Source organism: Sus scrofa, chromosome 7, assembly GCF_000003025.6.
Source record: "Sus scrofa isolate TJ Tabasco breed Duroc chromosome 7, Sscrofa11.1, whole genome shotgun sequence".
Lineage (NCBI taxonomy): Eukaryota > Metazoa > Chordata > Mammalia > Artiodactyla > Suidae > Sus > Sus scrofa.
The window spans coordinates 110,830,543-110,853,293 of record NC_010449.5 but is presented as its reverse complement, the minus strand read 5'-3'; the positions used below and the strand labels follow the sequence as shown (position 1 = coordinate 110,853,293).

The 22,751-nt window shown below is 42.5% G+C and overlaps 1 pseudogene; it reads right to left on the bottom strand.

Annotated features, from left to right (window-relative positions):
• Positions 14,478–16,133, bottom strand: LOC100154834 (annotated as a pseudogene).

Below are 22,751 nucleotides of genomic sequence, written 5' to 3'. Positions count from 1 at the left end.
GCAACTGCAGCTCTGATTCAATCCCTAACCTGGGAACTTCCATATGCCACAGATGTGGCCCTAGAAAAAGAAAAAAAAAAAAGTATTTTAAATTGCATATTTTCTATAAAAATTTAATCTTTCAACATGTAGTAATTTAAACGAACTTCTCTAAATTAATATAATTAGTAAGATAAATTTGTGTACTCTTCAGGATAAAGGCAATATCCTCTCCATCTCTCTGCCCACCCCCCCCAAGTCTAGCCCAGCTCCCTTCCTACAGTAGGTGAGTAATACAATTCCGATGAATCAAACTGAGTTCTTCTTGTGCACCGAGTTCTATTAGGTGGGAATGTAAAGTGGGGCAGCCGCTGTGGAAAAAAACATTATGGAGCTTTCTCAAAAAATTAAAAATAGAATTACCACAGGATCTAGCAATCCCACTCTGGGTATATTTCCAAAATAATTGAAAGAGATATTTATCCATCCAGCAGATTGTTCACGATAGCCATAACATGGAAGCAAACCAGGGGTCCATCGATGCATGAATGGATAAGCAAAATGCAGTATATACATACATGGACTAGTATTCAGCCGTAAAAAGGAAGGAATTGCTGTGATGTCTACAACATGGATGAACTTTGAGGACATTATGCTGAGTGAAATAAGCTAGTCACGAAAAATACTGTCTTCTTCCACTTTAGCTAGATCAGTCAAAATCATGAAGATAGAAAGTAGAATCGGGGCTGCCGGGGGCTGGAGGGAGGGGAGTTGGGGAGTTACTGTTAAATAGAGTTTCAGTTTTACAATATAACGCGCTGTGAAGCTGGATCGTGATGATGACTGCACAACCAAGTGGGCGTAATTAATACCACTGAAGTGTATGATTAAAAATGGTAAGGATGGTAACTTTTATTTGTATTTTAACATAATAAAAAAGAAAAAAGTGGTAGCAAATTCACACACATTTCCTTCCCTATATGTTTGTTGTGTTTTGGTTATTTCAATTTTTATCATAAATAGGTTGATGTTCATATGACTATTGCTTAGCACCATAGTTTGAAATCATGGAGCATGATACCTCCAGCTTTTTTCTTCTTTCTCAGGATTGGTTTGGCTACTTGGGGTCCTTTGTGTTTCTGTACAGATTTTAGAATCATTTGTTCTAATTGTGTGAAAAACGACATTGGCATTTTGATAGAGATTGCATTGAATCTGTAGGTTGCCGTGGGTGGTATGGTCATTTTAACAGCATTAATTCTTCTAATCCATGAGCATGGCGTATCTTTCCATTTGTTTTTGTCATCTTCAGTTTCTTTCATTAGCATCTGTAGTTTTCCAAGTACAGGTCTTTTACCTCCTTCGTTAGACTTATTCCTACATGTTTTATTCTTTTTGGTATGATTATAAGTGCGATTTTGTTTTTGTTAATTTCTCTTTCTGATAGCTGCTAGCATACAGAGATTCAAGGAGTTTGCATCGTGGCACAGTGGAAACAAATCGGACTAGGAACCTCGAGGTTGCAGGTTCGATCCCTGGGTCTCATTTATTGCCATGAGCTGTGGTGTAGGCTGCAGATGTGGCTCAGATGCTGCATTGCTGTGGCTGTGGCACAGACCAGCAGTTACAGCTTCGATTAGAACTCTGGCCTGGGAATCTCCATATGCCACAGGTGAGGCCCTAAAAAACAAAACAAAACAAAAAAAAAAAAAAAGAAATTCAAGAGATTTCTGTATATTTACTTTGTACCTTGCAACTTTATTAAATTCATTAATTAGTTCTAATAGATTTTGGTGATGTCTTTAGCATTTTCTGTGTGTTTTATCATGTCATCTGCAAACAGTGACAGTTTTACTTCCTTTCCAATTTGGATTCCTTTTTCTTATCTGATTATATGGTTAGAACATCCAATAGAATGTTGAATAAAAATAGCCAGAGAGGCATCCTTGTCTTATTCCTGATCTTAGAAGAAATGCCTTCAGCTTTTCACCATTAAATATGATGTGGCTGATCGTTTATCATATATGGTCTTTATTGCATTGAGGTATGTTCCCTCTACACCCACTTTATTGAGAGTGTTTTTTTTTTTATCATAAATGGATGTTGAATTTTGTCAAAAGTTTTTTCTGTATCTATTGAGATGTTCATATGATTTTTATTCTTCAGTGTGTTAATGTGGTGCATCACACTGATTGATTTGTGGATATTGAACCATCTTTTTGTATCTCTAGAATAAATCTCATTTGATCATGGTGTAAGATCTTTTTTTTGTATTGTTGGATTTGGCTTCCTAGTATTTTGTTGAGGATTTTGCTCCAGTGATCAAAGTATCATATTGGTACAAAAATAGACATGTAGATCGATGGAACAGAATAAAGAGCCCAGAAATGAACCCATACTTTCATGGTCAATTGATCTATGACAGAAGAGGCAAGAACATACAGTGAAGAAAATAAAGCCTCTTCAATATATGATATTGGGAAGACCAGACAGCTACATGAATCAAAAGAAGACAGCTAAAAGAATCAAACTGGGCTACTTTCTCTCACCATGTACACAAATAAACTCTTAATAGATTAAAAGCTTATATAAGATTTGAAACAATAAAACTCCTAGCAGAAAACATAGGTGGTACGCTCTTTGGCATTGATCTCAGCAATATTTTTTGGATATGCCTATTCAGGGAAGGAAAACAAAAGCAAAGATAAACAAATGCCATTGTTATATCTGATAAAGGGTTAATATGCAAAATACATGAAGACCTCACACAACTCAAAAACAAAAAACCCAACAACCCAATTAAAAAATGAGTAGACAACCTAAACAGACATTTTTTGAAAGACATACAGATGGCCAACAGAGACGTAAAAAGATATTCAACACCACTAATCTTCAAGGCAATGCAAATCAAAACTGCATTGAGATACCACCTCGCATTTGTTAGAATGGCCATTATAAAACAAGACAACAAATTACAAGGTGTTGGTGAGGATGTGGAAAAAAGGGAACCCTCAGGCACTGTTGATGGGAATGTAAATTGGTGTAGCTACTATGGAGAATAGTATGGAGATTCCTCAAAAAATTAAAAATAGGAGTTCCCATTGTGGCACAGCAGAAACAAATTCTACTAGGAACCATGAGGTTACGGGTTCAATCCCTGGCCTCGCTCAGTGGGTTAAGGATCCGGCATTGCCACGAGCTGTGGTATAGGTCACTGACGTGGCTCAGATCTGATGTGGCTGTGGCTGTGGTGTAGGCCGGCAGCTGTAGCTCCGATTAGACCCCTAACCTGAGAACCTCCACATGCTGCTAGTGCAGCCCTAAAAAAAAAAAGACAAAAAAAAAAATTAAAAATAGAACTACCATACCATCCAGAAATTCCACTTCTGTGTTTTTTTAATAAAGAAAATAAAAACAATAATTCAAAAATATATGTGCAGCCCTAAAAAAGACAAATATATATATATTTTTTTATGTACTCCCATGCTCACTGCAGCATTATTCACAGTAGTCAAGACATGGAAACAGCCTATATGCCTATTGACAGAGGAACAGATAAAGAAAATATGATATATATGAATATTACTCAACCACAAAAAAGAATGAAATCTTGACTTTGGGACAGACAACATGGATGGGCCTAAGGGGTATTATGCTAAGTGAAAGAAGTCAGAGAGAGTAAGACAAGTACCATATGATTTCACTTAGCTGTATAAACTAAAAAGCAAAATGAATGAACAAACATGACCAAATAAGGAGAGCGTGAGAAACAGAGTACTAACAAGTGGTTGCTGGAGGGGAGGCTCTAGGAGGCTGAGTGAATTAGCTGAAGGAGATTAAGAGGTACAAACTTCCAGTTACAAAATAAAGGAGCCACAGGAATGAAATGTACAGCCAGGAGAATACAGCCAATAATAATGTAATATCTTTGTATGATGACAGATGGTCACTTGGCATTGCGGTGATCTTCATGTAAGGTATAGAATATCAAACCACTGTGTCATATAATAGAAACTAACATAGGGTCGTAGGTGAACTATACTACACAACACACAAACTCATAGAAAAAGAGATCAGATTCGTGGTTATCACGGGTCGGGGCTTGGCAGAGGGGAACTGGATGAAGGTGATCAAAAGCTCCAAACTTCCAGTTATACGATAAATAAGTACTAGGGATAGAATGCATCACATGAATAATATGATTAACGCTGCTCTATTTTACACACGAAAGTTGTTCAGAGTAAATCCTAAGAGTTATCACAAAGAAATTTTTTCTTCTTTTTCTTTTTTTGATATCCATATGAGAGGGTGGTTGTTCTCTAAACTTATCGTAGTCATCATTTCATGATATATGTTAATCAAATCATTATTCTGTACACCTTAAGTTTGTACAGTTCTATATGCCAATTATATCTCAATAAAACTGGAAGAAAAAAGTAACAAAATGCACATGCACACGTACACACACAAACACACAGGAGTGAATTCAATTAACTATAGTCCTTGATACATTTTCTCTAACACCTTTATGCTTAAACTTTTTTTTTTTTTTTTTTGTCTTTTTGCCATTTCTTGAGCCGCTCCCTTGGCATATGGAGTTTCCCAGGCTAGGAGTCTCATTGGAGCTACAGCTGCAGGCCTACATCACACTCACAGCAACTCAGGATCTGAGCCGCATCTGTAACCCACACCACAGCTCAGGGCCACACCAGATCCTTAACCCGCTGAGCAAGGCCAGGGATCGAACCCACAACCTCATGGTTCCTAGTAGGATTAGTTCCCGCTGCGCCACAATGGGAACTCCTGTGCTTAAACATTTTAAATCAAATTTGCCTCAAATAAAAGTGGACATTTTAAAGTTAAAATAAGTAAATAAATAAGTTGATGCCCCCACCCCCAAAAATGAGTTCTATTCACTATCCCTATTCAATGCTGAAAATGAGTAAGAATTCAAGTCATGTTCATTTTAATCAAAAACAGTAAAGCCTGTAGCTGATAAAATTTGGTGAGTAATTATTATCTGCCTGAAACATTGTTTTGCCTAATCTAAATCTATATTAGGTCCTTGAAATCATAGCTTCCAAATGATAATAAAGTCAACACTATGACTTCCCATAAAAAAGCTGACTGTGCTAAAGGAGCACAGTGCATTTATAGCTTGTGAACCGAGAAGTGTGGGGCAGGGTAATTTTGTTGGTTTGTTGGTTTGCTTTATTTTTTTTAGGGCCACACCTGCAGCACATGGAAGCTCCCAGGCTAACGGTAGAAGCAGAACTGCAGCTGCCAGCCTACGCCACAGCCACAACAATGTCAGATCCGAGCCGCATCTGCGACCTTCACCACAGCTCACGGCAATGCTGGATCCTTAATCCACCGAGCCGAGGCCAGGGATCAAATCCACATCCCCATGGATACTAGTTGGGCTTGTAACCTGCTGAGCCACAGCAGAAACTCCCTGTTTGTTTGTTTTACTGTTAATTCTTTTTTTATTAAAGTACTGTTGATTTACAATGTTGTGCCAATTTCTGCTATATAACAAAGTGACTCAGTCATATGTCTTTACATTCTTTTTAAAAATATTATTTTCCGAAAATATGGAATGCTTCACAAATGTGCGTGCCCTCCTTGCACAGAATGCTAATCTCTGTAGCATTCCAATTTTAGTACATGTGCTTCTGAAGCGAGTACCAGGGTAATTTTGTTTTAATAATAACTTTCTTTATCCTGCTATTTTCTTTCACTGACCTTTTCATTCAAGCAGGCGGGCTCTCCCAAGAGGGCTGTAACAACAACCCAGGAGCCTCCTCCTGGCTTTGGTTTCCAAAAGCCTGAGGCTCTAGCTAGGAAGAAGTCATTGTTATGAACTGAATGTTCGTGTCCCCACACCAAAACGTACCTCCCCAAATTCATGGGTATTGAAACCCTGGGCCCCAGTGTGATGGTATTCAGAGGTACAGCCTTTGGGAGGTAATAGGATTAGGTGAGGTCATGAGGGTGGAGCCCTTGTGATGGGATTAGTGCCCTTATAAGAGTCAGGAGGGAGCTTGCTTCCCATCTTTGCCAAATGAGGATACAAGAAGTCGCAGTCTGCATCCTGGAAGAAGAGCCTCACCAGAACCCACCCATGCTGGCACCTGATCTTGGACTTCTACCCTCCAGAACTGTGAGAAATAAATTTCTATTGTTTGGAAGCCACCTGGTCTATGGTATTTTTGTTGTAGCAGCCCACTTGGATTAAGACAGGGACCTAATTTTGGAAGAAGGAAAGCTTTCCTTGGTTTTAACTCCTGTGACAGGTTCCCTGGGAAGCTCTGCTTCCTTTCCTTCCCCCAGGCTCCCCCCAGCTCTGAGCCAGTTTAGATGCATCACTCTGCGGTTCTGGGCCCCTTCTATGTATTGCTGGTGCAATGCCAGCCAGCACCTCCCCGTTTTCCCCCTTATCATCTGCCCTCCTAGAGCAGCACTACGGGGTAGCCAGCACTTGGATCCCCCAGGCAGGTGCCATCAGACTGGCTTCCTCCAAGCTGTGGGACTTTGAACACGTCACTTAGCCTTTGTTTGGAAAAGATGGGAATAATAACCTCACCTGTCTCATAGGACTCTGGTGCGGCTTCACTGAAATGATGAATGTCATTTTCTTATATGTGCTCAATAAATGTCTGCTGTTTCCCATTTGTTATTATTATTATTATTATTAATTCCTTTCAAAGGTAGGAACCATGTCTTATATGTCAGGCTTCCCTGGAGACTTGCCCACCCCTGTGACACACAGAAAACACTGTACCTCCTTATCCTTCCTCTTCTGGTTTTTCTCTGTTGGTTCTCCTTGGAGATTTTTGGCAAACCCTTGGTCTTTGCCCATGCCTGGCCTGACCCATGGTTCAGACCAGTCCACGTTAGCCCTTTTCAGAATTTCCTTCACTGTCAAAGATGCATCTTTGCAAATTACAAGGATGTCCAACTGGTTCCTAGCATAGCTTTAGATATTTAAAATTGGACTTCCCACCACGGTGCAGTGAGTTAAGAATTCCACTGCAGACTCTCAGGTCACTGCAGGGTCACAGGTTCAATCCCCAGCCTGTCACAGGGTTTATTTAAAAGATCCAGTGTTAGGAGTTCCCATCGTGGCGCAGTGGTTAACGAATCCGACTAGGAACCATGAGGTTGCGGGTTCGGTCCCTGCCCTTGCTCAGTGGGTTAACGATCGGGCGTTGCTCTGAGCTGTGCTGTAGGTTGCAGATGTGGCTTGGATCCCGCGTTGCTGTGGCTCTGGCGTAGGCCGGTGGCTCCAGCTCCGATTCGACCCCTAGCCTGGGAACCTCCATATGCCACGGGAGCGGCCCAAAGAAATAGCAAAAGACAAAAAAAAAAAAAAAAAAAAGATCCAGTGTTTTTACAGCTGCAGCACAGGTTGAAGCTGCAACTCAGATTCAATCCCTGGCCCAAGACCGCCCTATGCAGTGGATATAGCCATTAAAAAAAAAAAAAAAAAAAAGATATTTAAAACACTGTGTTTCTATTTAAGCCTAAACCAATTCCATACACCTGCATGTCATCTCCAAATACAAATTCTAGTGGGAAAGGAGCTTTTTCTCCCAAAGGCTTCAAGCTACTGTCCACACGAGGAGTGAACTGTAGGCTGGGATCCTTAGAAGGACCCTGGAAGAAAGGGAGCTGGTTGCTCAGTTTGTCAATAGACCTACTAGGACCGGATACGTAATTTGTGGGACCCAGTGCAAAATGAAATAGCACACCCCTTTTTTAAAAACAATTAAAAATTTCAAGATGCATCAGCAAAGCATTAAACCAAGCTTGATGATATGGTAGTTATATTTTTAAGTTTGCTGAGGAAATTCCACACTGTTTTTCAAAATAACTCTACCCGTTTACACTCCCATGAACAGTGTGCTAGGGTTTCCTTTTCTTCATAACCTCACCAGCATTTGCTATTTGTGGTCTTTTTGATGATAGCCATTTTGACAGGTGTAAGATAGTAGTTCCACTCTTGGGTATACATCTGAGGAAGACAAAAAGATTCATTTGAAGAAATCTATACACTGCCATGTTCATAGCAGCATCATTTACAATAGTCAAGATACAGAAGCAACCTAAGTGTCCATTAACAGATGAATGGATAATATACACAATGGAATATTACTCAGCCACAAAAAGAATGAAATTTTGCCATTCGCAACAACATGGATGGACCAGAAGGTATTAGGTTTATGAAGCCAGAGAAAGACAGATACTGTATGTTATCACTTGTAAGTGCAATCTATCAAATAAAACAAATGAATTGATAAAACAGAAGCAAACTCACAGATACAGAGAACAAATGACTAGTTACCAGCAGGAAGAGGGCAGGGGGAGGGGCAAGATGGGGCAGGGGACTTAGAGGTACAACCTAAGACATAAAATAAATAAGTTACAAGGGGAGTTCCCATCGTGGCGCAGTGGTTAACGAATCCGACTAGGAACCATGAGGTTGCAGGTTCAGTACCTGCCCTTGCTCAGTGGGTTAACGATCCGGCATTGCCGTGAGCTGTGGTGTAGGTTGCAGACGCGGCTCGGATCCCGCGTTGCTGTGGCTCTGGTGTAGGCCAGCGGCTACAGCCCCAATTAGACCCCTAGCCTGGGAACCTCCATATGCCGCAGAAGCGGCCCAAAGAAATAGCAAAAAGACAAAAAAAAAAAAGTTACAAGGATATATTGTATGGTACAACAATATAGCCAATATTTAATAAAAACTTTAAATGGAGCATAATCTATTAAAGTATTGAATCACTATATTGTACACCTGAAACTAATATAATATTATAAATCAATTATACTTTAATAAAAGAAGAAAAAGGAAGTGTTGACAACTTATGAATATATTAAAAACCAATGAATGTACACTTTAAACGGGTGGATTCTAGCACACATGAATTATATCTCAATAAAGCTATTTAAAACCATAAATCAGGCATTCCTGTCATGGAGCAGTGGTTAATGAATCCGACTAGGAACTATGAGGTTGCGGGTTCGATCCCTGGCCTTGCTCAGTGGGTTAAGGATCCAGAGTTGCCATGAGCTGTGGTGTACATCGCAGACACGGCTCGGATCCTGCATTGCTGTGGCTCTGGTGTAGGCCGGTGACTACAGCTCTGATTTGACCCCTAGCCTGGAAATCTCCATATGCCATGGGTGTGGCCCTAGAAAAGGCAAAAAGACAAAAAAAAAAAAATTAAATAAAAAATATCAAACCATAAATCAAACAAAATAAGCCCAGCATAGGGACCTTCAGAGAGTCTGTGCAACTACACAGCTCATGCAGTTGGCCTTGATCATCATCTGAAATCAGCAGGCAAAAATACAGTCATCAAGAAGGAGGAAAAGTGCAATTTAATCAAAGATGAGTATGGAAAGCTTGAAGGGCTCAGGACTTGTTTTGTTTGGTTTGGTTGCACCGACAGCATCAGACATTCCTGGGCCAGGGATCAAATGCAGGCTCCAGCAGTGACAACTCTGAATCCTTAACCCCTAGGCTACCAGGGAACTCCCAGAGGACTCAGGATTTAAAGGGAATTTGCTTTCACTCGGGAGTACCCCCTGCCTCCAGTCCTACCCCCCACCTCCCAGGGCGCCCTCGCCCTCCAGGTTCCAACCACAGTGGCCTCCCTGGAGCACCTGGAACATGCCAAGCTCCTTCTTTCTTGGTTCTTCCTGTCCTTTCTGTCAGAACTACCTTCCCAAGGTCTTCACACAGCTGACAACTTCTCTGCTTCAGCAGTAAACTTATGTCATCCCCAGTGCCTGATAGAGGTTTGCCAAATATTAGTGTATGTTACTGCCTTTTGCTCAATTTCACTGCACCATGTCAGTTCCAGTTTGACATCTGGACATGAACTGAACCGCTGGGTGGGTCCTGACCCAGGTCAGCATATTCGTCTCATGGGGCTTCCAAAACGAAGAACCTGTTATTATTCTGTGCCCTAGAGTCCCCATTATTTCCCTCAAACCCATATCACCACCTGTATTTTTCTGTTTAAGAGCTATCACTCCCACTAGAATGTGGTCCCCACAAGGCAGGCCTGGCTCACTGCTGATGGCCACGCATTCGGAACCAAGCCCAGCATACACACCACAGGAGGTGTGTGGGAGGCTGAACAACGACCTGCAAAGATATCCAGCTCCCTGGAATCTGTGAATGTCCTTACATGACCAGATGAGGCTTTGCAGATGTGGCTGAATAAAGACCTCGAGATGAGGAGATTATCCTGGATTAAACATGTGGCCCCTCAATGCCCTCACAAGTGCCCTTATAAGAGGAAGGCAGAGGGAAATTTGACCCTGAAGAGAAAAAGACCAGGTGACGGAAACAGAGTCGGGGGAGCAGATGTACGCAGCTGGCCGAGAAGATGAAGGAAGAGGCTCCAGGCTGAGGAACACAAGCCGTCCCCTCTGAGCCTCCAGAGGGCTGCGGATGACAGGGACAGAGTAAAGGGTCAAAGCAGGTGATGAAATAGTTAATCCCACTAGGAGATTGTAAGCAGGAAAAACGTATGGGAGAGCCCTGTAAATTAATGATCACTCTGGAAAGCAACAAAAGCAAGCAGGCTCTCTTAGCCACGAAACCATGCAGCAGAAGCATGAGAAATGCCCCCCAAACAATAAAACAGTGGTAAAATGAGGCCCATATCCTGCCCAGTGAGGTCAGCCAGTGAGTGATTCCTAGGACATGCTTCTCTGTGCACACTAAAAACAAAAATATAAGGGAGTTCCCTTCGTGGCTCAGTGGTAATGAATACCACTAGTAACCATGAGGACGTGGGTTCAATCCTTGGCCTCGTGGATGCTTGTCAGAATCATTTCCACGGAGCCAGAACTCCAGTCTTAGAAAATGTTGATGCCGATTTGCTATCTCAGAACCAGGGAGACACAGGGCCTCCCTCAGGGCTGTCTCGGGGGAGCCTTTGCCCTCTAGGTCTTGTGCTGGAGGCTAGGGAGCCTGCACTCAGGGGAGAGGCGGTCCCGCCACGCAGTGCGTGGGGGCATGAGGCCTGCAGTCCTGCTAGAGGGTCAGGGGCACTATGCCTGGTCTGTGGCTGAACAAAGAATTTGACTTTCAAGTAAAAACCAAGCACAGCACCAAGGAGAAAGGGTAGACTAGATACCAGCAGGCTGGCCTTTAAACGTCACCTGTGATTCTCACTAACTCTGTGACTTTAATACAGGCAGGTGAGCCACTGTATTCTCATCTGATTGAAGAGGAAACTGATACATACTTCCCTGTAGAAAGAAAAATAGATAGATAGACAGATGATAGATAGATAGATAGATAGATAGATAGATAGATAGATAGATACCTCCCGATGGGATGTCCTAAGAACTAAGAAAGACAATGTGTGTCTCAAAGGATCTTGAGGGTTTTTCGATATCTCAGTGACGGGAACCAACACTCAGTCCTTCATTTAACAAGTATTTGCCGGTTCCCTAAAATGCATGAGACACTGTTCTAACCCTGTGTGATATGTCAGTGAACAAACAGAGAAAGTACCTCCTCTCAAGGTGCTTATACTTAGGTAGAAATATGCAATAAACAGAAAACAGAAAAACCATAAACATAGAACACGTAAAATACATAGTATATTAGCAATAAGCACACAGAAAACTGTGCTAAACAATGGTTAAAGAAAATATGCTTTATGTATGATGGAAAATTACTCGGCCATGAGAAAGATGGAAATCCTGCCATTTGTGACAGCATGGATGGAACTTGGAGGCACTATGGTAAGTGAAATAAGCCAGCGAGAAGACAAACACTGCATGGCATCACCTATACACAGACTCTGAAAATAAAAGAAAGGGAGGTTGGAGAAGCCAGAGGAGAGCATTTTTATCCTTTTACCGAAGTGAGACAGAAACACAGTAAAGAGCACACATCTTCAGTTGATGACGTCATCACTGTTCTGATTTCTTATCACCAAAGAATCTATTGCCTATTCTTAAAACTTGGTAGCGAGGGGACCACGTGATGTGCCATCTCTCATGGCTGACTTCCCTGCACATCCTTAGCCTGTGAGATGCCTCCACATCATCCATCCGTTCATTGCTCTTCCTTTGCTCTGCAGAATTTCTCCAAAAAGCCCTCTCAGAGTGCTAGGTCCCAGAAGCACCCCACCCCCAACCCGGGTCGATGGTGAAGACAATGATTTTCCTTTGCCTCCATCCAGTGGCAGCAGCTTCAAAAGGGCCAATCAGAGAGCTTGACTGGAGTTGTGGAGCTGGAGGGAAACCCAGCGAGGATTCTCAAGGCGAGGATTCTTCAGCAGAGAGACACGGCTGCCCTCACAGCAGCTGGTCTTCCACCAACAGCAGAGGAACGTGCACGAAGGTCAGAATGTTGTCAGTAGGAGAGGGCAGGGTCAGAGGAGGACAAAGAGGGAGCACTTGCTCCAGGACTTGCAATTTGCAGAATCCTGCTCCTTGAAGGGGAAATTACCCTTCTAAGCACCAGTGAGGATCGTGAGGCATGGCTTCATCGAATGGCATTGAACTCTAAAAAGTGTGTGAGGCTCAAGGCACACTGTTACCAGCCTTATCAACCTCACTACGATGGAGACAAGGATGGACTCCTCCTCATCTGTTCCACGGTGCTCCTTACGTCTCTTTTTGCCTCTTTTCTGACTTCTCTTCTCCTTGAGGGCCATTCTTTCTCTATATTTAAATCTCATTTGACATCTCTAAATGGTTGGTGCCCAGAAGATCATGAAATGTGATTCTATTCCTCATATGCTCTGTATCCCCCAAACAGCCCTACCTATGATTAGCATCCCATGCTTATAACTCACCTTTCTCTGCCCAGAAGCCAGGGATGCGGGTAGGCCTAGTTAGCAATAGTCTATCCCTCTCAGGGTAGCATCATGGCCAGGAAATTATCAGGCAATAGCTAGATGATCAACTGATCAATAACCTGGTTCATATTCTTATCCTGAGATTTCAAATAAAAAGAGACTCTTTGAAAACTTAGAGATCTTAGGCAAAAAACATAGTCATTCATATACTTTTGACTGAAGTATGGCCTCTTCTATCTGGGTAGACCATTCTCTTTCATCCTGAAACTTTGAAAGATAAGTGAAGGAAATGAGAGGGAGAAAGGGGACAGCCTCCTGTGGCCTGTATCAGAGGATTCAACCCTGGTAATCAGCGAGTGTCACATGTCACAGCCAGACTGCGCTCACCTTCATGGATTCATTAATTCATTTAGCAGATCTTGGGGACAGAGTAATGTGTTAGTCTGGGTGATTTGAAAAGTAGATGCCAAGGGGATTAGCTGTGCAAGCGATTCATTAGAACACCTCTGAAAGAAAGTGAGGAAGGACCCAATGGGAGGCTGGGAGAGCTGTCAGACCTTAGAGCAGGTCTGATTCTAGATGAAGAAAAGAGAGACAAGTGTGATGGTTAAATTGATATATAAACTTTGCTGGGCCACAGCCCCCAGACACTTGGTCAAACATTACTCTAGAAATTTGTTTTTTCTTGTTGTCGTTGTTGTTTTTTTGGGGGGGTTGTCATTTTAGGGCTGCACCCATGACATATGGAGGTTCCAGGCTAGGGGTCCAATCAGAGCTGTAGCTCCTGGCCTATGCCATAGCCACAGCAACATGGGATCCAAGCCACATCTGTGACCTACACCACAGCTCACGGCCACACTGGATCCTTAACCCACTGAGCAAAGCCAGGGATCAAACCTGCATCCTCATGGATGCTAGTCAGATTGTTCCACTTGGAGCCATGATGGGAACTCCTAGGAGTTTCTGAGAAGATATTTTTAGATAAGATTAAACATTTAAACACACAGTAATGCAGATTACCCCATATGATATAGGTGGGCTGTACCTAATTAGTTGGAGGCCTTAATAGAAACAGACTGACATACACCAAAGAAGAGGGAATTCTGCCAGTAGATGGCCTTTGGACTCAAACTGCAACTCTTTCTGGGTCTCCAGTCAGTTGGCATACCCTGCAGATTTTGGATTTACCAAGCCTCCATAATTACATAAGGCGGTTCCTTAAAATAAACCAGTCTCACCCCACCCCTCTCTCCATAGGAAGGAAGAAACATTGGGCGATGTCTTCACTGAGGACTATCTAAGAAGGTTTGGCAAGGTCATTGGTTGGGTCCTCCAACCAAATTTACTCATCAGAGGAGGTGTGCATCGCCCAGGTCATGCCTTGGCATCCATGCCATACTCAGTCACTGACTGAGAGCAGCCCAGGAAGCTTGGCCTTGGAGCACATGTGATGATGGACTTCCACGGCAGACAAGTGGGTGCTTGAGGTGAGGGACAGCCTGGTGCTCAGGTTTCTAGGAAGGGTCTGACCTCGTAGATGCCTAGAAGGCCTGGAGAGTGTGGTCCAGTGGATAAGGGTGTGTGGCTGGTTCTGGTACTTCTTTTTTTTTTTTTTAGAACAGTAAACACCTTTATTACACGAGCTAAGACAGGAGGGAGGATTCATTTGCCTTTCCGAGCCTCGATTTCCCTCAGATAGAACTCCATCTCCTTGCCCTCTAGCACATAGCCATCTCCTCGGCCACACTGGCCTGGTCTTGAAGGGACATTTGTGAGAAGCTTGCCCTGCGGGAGGGAACTGCTCCTCTAGGAGACTGCTGATTCTGGCAGTCTTTTTCCTTTCATCATACTTCTTCTGAGTTTCCTTTGACCACTTTTTGTTTAAAATCTCTTCTTCCTCAGGAGTCAGCTTGGCCTCTTTCTTGTGGCCCAGGGGCAGTGCATAGTGGGACTCATACCACTGTAGATACGGTGTGCTGTCAATGAGCGCAGTGCAAGAGTTCCCGTCATGGCTCAGTGGTTAACAAATCCGACTAAGTACCATGAAGTTGCAGGTTCAATCCCTGGCCTTGCTCAGTGGGTTAAGGATCCTGCGTTGCTGTGAGCTGTGGTGTAGGTTGCAGACGTGGCTTGGATCCAGTGTTGCTGTGGCTCTGGGGTAGGCCAGCGGCTATAGCTCTGATTGGACCCCTAGCCTAGGAACCTCCATATGCCGCGGGTCCGGCCCTAAAAAGGACAAAAAGACAAAAAAAAAAAAAAAAAAAAAAAAAAAAGAGCGCAATGCAGTTCTTCACCAGGGTCTTGGTATGGAGCAGTTCATTGTTGGAAGCATTGTACACAACATCAATAATCCTCGTCTTTCGTGTGCAACACTCGGAGCCCCAGGAGAAGTTCCCCACATCCAGCCTCTAGGCCCGGTACTTCTTGTTACCTCCCTGCCCATGGACTGTGTGTATGTGGCAGGGGTCAACCTTGGTGTTTGCAGTGGGGCATCCCAGCTCATACTTCCACTTCTCCTGGTAGGACTTTCTCTTGTCCCCCGTCTTGCAGAGCTTGTGCCAGTTGTCCCCAGAGATGCCTGTTGCTCGGGACCGGCTGGAAAGAGCTGGTTCTGATACTTTTTTTTTTTTTTTTTTTTTGTCTTTTTGCTATTTCTTGGGCCGCTCCCGAGGCATATGGAGGTTCTCAGGCTAGGGGTACAATCGGAACTGTAGCCACCGGCCTACGCCAGAGCCACAGCAACGTGGGATCCGAGCCACGTCTGCGACCTACACCACAGCTCACGGCTACGTCGGATCGTTAACCCACTGAGCAAGGGCAGGGACCGAACCCGCAACCTCATGGTTCCTAGTCGGATTCGTTAACCACTGCGCCACGACGGGAACTCCTGGTTCTGATACTTCTAATGCAGCCTGATGACCCTGGTGCTGAGTATTGAAAGAAATTAGAAGCTTGAGCCATTACTTCTGCTGCTCCTGGTGAGACACAAACAGGAACTGGAGACAGGGAAGGTCTCTTCTCCTCTCCTCCTGCCTTCCAGGCTCCTTTTAGTGCCTCCTGACAAAATTGGCAAGGGAGTCTGAAAAGTAGAGTTTTAAGAACCCTAGCTCCAGTATCCCAGGGCACACTGTAGAAGGATGGACTTAGAACTGAGAGATATTAGGTCAATAACGAAAGGAAGCACTAAGGAATTAGTAACAAAAAGGAAAGGCACACGTAGGGAGATGGGAACAAGGCTTTTTTTCTTCCTGAATGCCATGAAATCTTCCACATATACTGTGCGAGGGCAAAGGGTTGTGTGTTGTTCTCACCCGTCATTTCCCTTAGCCCACTTGAAGAAACCAGTCCATACTCATCAGTCCCAGTGGCTTACAACTGAAAGTGTTACTTGATGCCACACTGCTACTTCTTGGGTGTGCTCCCAGGATTGAAGTCTCAATGTGTCTCCCAGCCAATCTGCATCTTTATAAATCATCTTCCCACACAGTGCTACAGCTTCTCCCTTCCCAAGGCTGGAGTCTTGTCCTGTTCCAAAAATGGAAAGCATAAATATTTGAGCCAAACTCTCTAAAGCAACTGAGCTCTGGGAGGAGATAAAGCCCTTCCTCCTAACCACCACGCATGGTCCCACCCTCAAGATCTATGCAGATTGCCAAGGCTATCAGTTGGAGTGCTGTCTCTTACAAGTAACAGATGACCCAACTTAAAACATCTTAAACCAATGGTACTCAATCCTGGCTGTCCATCCAAATCAACTGAAGAACTTTAAAAAATACATCTTGCTTGGAGTTCCCATCGTGGCTCAGTGGTTATCGGATCCGACTAGGAACCATGAGGTTGCGGGTTCAATCCCTGGCCTTGCTCAATGGGTTAAGGATCTGGCGTTGCCATGAGCTGTGGTGTAGGTTGCAGGCGCAGCTCGGATCCCACATTGCTGTGGCTCTGGCGTAAGCCAGTGGCTACAGTTCCAATTCAACCCTTAGCCTGGGAACCTCCATAAGCTGTGGGAGTGGCCCAAGAAATGGCAAAAAGACCAAAAAAATAAAATAATAAAATAAAATAAAAAATACATCTTGCTTGACAAAAAAAGAAGATTGAGAACCAATGACTAAAATAAAGAAGGGATATATTAACTCGTATAATATGAGATCTAGAGGGAAAGCAATACTGGGGATGGTTTCTTTAGTGATTCAACAAGGCTCATCAAGGATCAGGGTACCTTCTCTCTTTCTGCTCTGCTGAGGAGGACATCCTTAGCATAGCGATTTTTTTTTTAATATTTTTTTTTATTTTCCCACTGTACAGCAAGGGGGTCAGGTTATCCTTACATGTATACATTACAATTACATTTTTTCCCCCACCCTTTCTTCTGTTGCAACATGAGTATCTAGACAAAGTTCTCAATGCTATTCAGCAGGATCTCCTTGTATGTCTATTCTAAGTTGTGTCTGCTAAGCCCAAGCTCCCGATCCCTCCCACTCCCTCCCCCTCCCATCAGGCAGCCACAAGTCTCTTCTCCAAGACAAAGACAAATACCATATGATATCACTTATAACTGGAATCTAATATCCAGCACAAATGAACACCTCCTCAGAAAAGAAAATCATGGACTTGGAGAAGAGCATAGTGATTTTTATCTTCACTTTGTCTCTTCATGGTCACAAAATATCTGCAGCAGCTCCAAGCTTCTCTTCACGCAGCAGTGTCCAAAGATGGGAGAGAATGTGTCTTCCTTGGCATGGAACTATATGACTGGCCTAGACCCACTCTCTGCATCTGCAAGGGGTGGCTGGCAGGGGCAAATACACAAAGCATGGAAGGAAGAGGGCCATAGCCCTTGGGTAGGCAGCCACCATTTACTGGATACATTCATGAGCTCCTTTTCTGGGCTGTTGATTCTACCTAAAGCCTTTAAGTAATTCCAGACCCTGGGTTGCACACAGACTGTTATTCTTATGGATTTTTTCATGAACTTATGGGATTTCGTGGGGAATCACAACATAAAGGTATAAATGCAAATGAAATTTGGGTTTTCACGATCTTCAAGCTCTTCCAAAGCAACTGGAGAATCTTGCTGAAACAGGAAGCTTTGAGGAATTTCAGATTACCAAAATAATTCCCTCAAGCAATAATACAGAAAATGGGCTTTTAGCAGTGGCCAAGTGTAAGTGCCAACCTAATTCTTGGGCTCAAATGCTTTTAATGTGACTCAGGTGCTGTTGGTTTCTGGAAGCCTCTCCTGGCAATATTGTGGCATTATTTCCTGGCACATCATAAGGAAAGTCTTTTATCTATGAAAACTGTTTTCATAAATATGACCCATCTCTGCAGAGGCAGGCTACTTAGAAGGTAATTGATTTATATGTGTTCTTCAGAGATGTGATGAGGTTATTAAAGAAGATGATAGGGAGGACAGAGCCCCATACTTCTAAAAATACTATATGTAGGCAGGTGCTCAGCGAAATTGCTTTGTAGCTTCCAACATTTGCAGCTTCTTCCTTCTCGATGCCCCCGGGGAAGAGATAGGACCGTCCATAGCGGTTGCTATGTACCTGGCCTACACTTGAAAAGAAACCGTTTTCTTCTACAATAAAACACCATCTGATTTAGCAGCAACAATGACTAGTTTACCACTAGGGAAATATTTTTATTTCAGAGGTTGGCCACCATATAATTAAGTTAAAACCCTTAGAGATAGTGTCATAATGATATTAAGGCCAGTGGGGAAGTGATTAAAGGCTGGAATGGCCAAATATTAGTGACCAGTCAACTTGGATGCAGAATGACACCAAAGGAACAAAGGATCAAATTTCATCCAGTGACTCAGAGCTCTTAAGGAGAGGTAAATATCGATTCCACCCTCTGACTTTTATTAGCCATCTCACATGCTAATAGATAAAATTAGCAGCCCCAAACTTGGTGTCACACTGGTGTGCTGGCATTTAAAATTAGGAATTAGGAGACAAGGGGAAATCTCTTCCCACATCGTGGTAGACCAGTGCTCTTGCATGACTGTTGGTTTTTGACAACTTAACCACTCAGTGTTCTGGAGAGTGACAAAAAACAATGGCAAGAAGAATAACATTGCCATGGGGGTGAGAGACACATTAATGATTTTTTTAATTAATGATATTTATTAAGTGCCTATTACATGCTATATACTGTGATAGTGCTTCTGGTTACTATGACAAATCAATTAAGACATAGCCCTTCCTTTCATAGGGCTTATAAATCATAAATATAGTGAGGAAGATAAGCATTAATCAAATAAAATACACAATTAAATGTAAAGTTCTAACCATAATAAGGTCTATTCTTTGAAAGAAGAAGATAGTGCAAGGGAAAAAATTGTATAAGAATTGGACTTATCTAAGGAGATCAGAAGGGTTCCCTGAGGAAGAGACATCTGAAGGAAGAGAAAGACATAATTAGGTAGAAGGGTAGAGGGAGAATGTTCTGGCAGAGGTAGAAGAGGACACACATACAAAGGCCAAAAGGATACATGATGGTTTCAGTAGTTAAGGTTGATGATAAGTTGCTACCACAAAAGAACCCCAGAACACAACTTGAATGATAGTAATTTATTTCTTTATTTCTCTCTGTAATAACCACCCAGGATGAATAGGGAGCTTGGCTCCATTAAGTCATTCAGAGACCCAGGTTCCTTCTATCTTGTTGCTCAGCCTTTTGTCTAGAAACCCAAACTTAAGCACATAATCAAAGTTGGTTCTCCCCCAAAAAAGCATATCAGCATTTCAGCCCAAAGAAAGAGAAGAAAAAGAAATGGCTAACAAGCACCACTGGAGAGAACTTGATCCCAGAGCCAGATCCAGCTGTAAGGGAGGCTGGGAAATGCAGCTTCCAGCAAGATGACCATGGACTCTGCAAAACTTATCTGGAAGTGAGAAAAAGATTGGGCATTGAGGTACAACAGCCTCTTCACAAAGCAAAAGCACTCCCCACATGTAATGATATTGTCATTAAACTGGAAAGTGTAGATGAATATCAGTTGTTGCCTTGGTTCATTTGAAATGATAAAGACCATTTCTTAATTTTATAAACTTCCTAGAAGTATCCTTTTTTGCAGCTCTCCATCATCGCAGATCATGAATGAAGCACCAAGGAAGAAGCTCCTAATAATTTTACTATCTATGAGGTGCTTACTGCATCAGGCACTAGTACATGCTTTGCATATATTATCTCACTTGAACCTTATAACAATCCATTTTATAAATGAAGAAACTGAGGTAGAGAGAAATTAAGATCACTTTAGGTCACATAGTAGGCATATGATGGATGAAATCTCAGATATGATTCCAGAAAGTATGACTCTGATTGAAGGAATTTATAACTAATGTGTAGTCTGAATTCAAAGCAAATTAAATCACTGTATTGAAGAGGTATCTACACCCCCATGTTCATTGCAACATTATTTACAATAGCCAAAACATGAAAACAACCTAAATGTCCATCAATGGATAAAATGGATCAAGAAAATGTGGCATATATATACAATGAAACATTATTCGTCATAAAAAGAAAGAAAACTTGCTATTTGTAGCAATATAGATGGATCTTGAGGGCATTATGCTAAGTGAAATAGACAAAAGAAAGGCAAATGCTGTTTGATATCACTTATATGTAAAATCTAAAAATAATCGAACACTTGGAAAGAGAGAAGAGATTGGTGGTTGCCAAGGGCAGGGTGGTGGGTATAGGAGTGAGAGAAATGGGTAAAAATGTGGTCAAAAAGTAGAACTTTTGGTTCTAAGATCAATAAACTCTGAGTATGTGATACAGCATCATGACTGTAGTTACCAATACTGTATTGTGTATTGAAACTTGCTAAGAGAGTAGATCTGAAAAGTTCTCATCATAAGAAAAAAATTGTAACTATGCGAGGTAATGGATGTTATAGCTGTTAAACTTACTGTGGTCATCATTTCACACTATATGCATATATCAAGCCATTATGTGGTGTGCCTTAAACTAATACCATGTTATATGTCAATTACATCTACATTAAACTAGGGGGAAAGGGGACAGCACAAATTGAGGTATGACTTGGCAGAGAACAAGATTTTTTTAAAAAGAACAAATTTTTATATACCTGGCTAGATACTTTCTATTTCCTGTCCTTAGGAAGATTCTGGTTTAAACATCTGACTTTTTGTTTCTTTTATACCCTTACACACCGGCTTATACCATGTATTGGACATTGAATACTGATTTTTCAAAGAGTGAAATTTTCAGAACAGATTGCTTCTAATTCACTGAAAGACATTTAACCTTTTTTTTTCTTAGACATTTAGATGTTCTCAACTTTACTCACTCAACAAACATTTACTGATCATCTGCTTTAGGCATAGTGTTAGACACAGGCTATGAAGATTAATATGGCTCAGATGCTGCCCTCAAGATGCTCTCATTCTTATGGAGGCAAACACACCACCAGCTGCTGCCATAGCAGTACTGGCGTGATGTGTTAGTCAAGGACACTAAAGACTGTGTGGCAGCCACAGTCTGTTCTCCGTGTCCATGATTTTCTTCTCTGTGGAGAGGTTCATCTGTGCCATATATTAGAGTCCAGGTATAAGTGATATCATATGGTATTTGTCTTTCTCTTTCTGACTTATTTCACTTAGTATGAGAATGTTGCTGCAAATGGCATTACTTTGTTCTTTTTTATGGCTGAGTAGTATTCCATTGTGTATATGTACCACATCATCTTAATCCATTCATCTCTTGATGGACATTTAAGTTGTTTCCATGTCTTGGCTGCCGGGGGGCGGGGGAATGGGATGGATTGGGAATTTGGGGTTAATAGATGCAAACTATTGCCTTTGGAATGGATAAGCAATGAGATCCTGCTGTATAGCACTGGGAAGTATATCTGGTCACTTATGATGGAGCATGATAATGTGAGGGGAAAAATGTATACATGTCTTCTCAGGCATGATGTTATTTACGAGGAGTCTTGAAAGGTGAGAAGGTCTCAAATAATAGACAAGGACAAGGAAGGCCTATCAGACAGATGAAGAACATAGGGCTTTTCTCATAAAGCAGGTGTCCATATATGTCATACCTCTATGCCTTTGCTAAGTGGCTAAGCATTAAGACTAGTACCATCAAAAAGGAAAAGAAAAGAAAAAGAGAGAGAGGTTCAGGAAGGCTGCTCTGACTTATGGCCAATAACCTGAAGGGGTTGAAGGAGGGTGCCATGTGGATGTCTGGGGGAAGGGAACTCTGGGTCCAGGGAATAGGTAGTGCAAATGCCCTGAGGTGGGCTTGGAACAGTACAGAAGCCAGAATGGCTGGAGTAGAATGAGACAGACCAGTAAGGAATGAATTAGAGAAACAGCAAGGGGCTAATCACAAAGCTTCTCCTGGACCCAAGTAAGGACCTGGGATTTTATCCTGCATACAGTGGATGCTGTAGGGGGACGAATGGTGAGTACAGAGTCTGAGCAAGGCAGTGACATGACCCAATTTAGGCTCTCCAAAGCAAGTGGAAGCAGGAGGACAGAACAAAACGTAATGGGAAAAGTCAGCAGCGGTATGGTCAATAAAGACCTTCCAGCCAGGAGTTCCCGTTGTGGCTCAGTGGTTAACGAATCCGACTAGGAACCATGAGGCTGCAGGTTCAATCCCTGGCCTTGCTCAGTGGGTTAAGGATCCAGCGTTGCCATGAGCTGTGGTGTAGGTTGCAGACACAGCTCGGATCCCGTGTTGCTGTGGCTCTGGCGTAGGCCGGTGGCTGCAGCTCCAATTGGACCCCTAGCCTGGGAACCAACTCCATATGCCGCGGGAGCAGCTCTAGAAAAGGCAGAAAGACCAAAAAAAAAAAAAAGAAAGAAAGAAAGAAAGAAAAGAAAGAAAAAAGACCTTCCAGCCAGGACATAACCTGCTTGGATTCATTTTCTAGAAAGATCACTT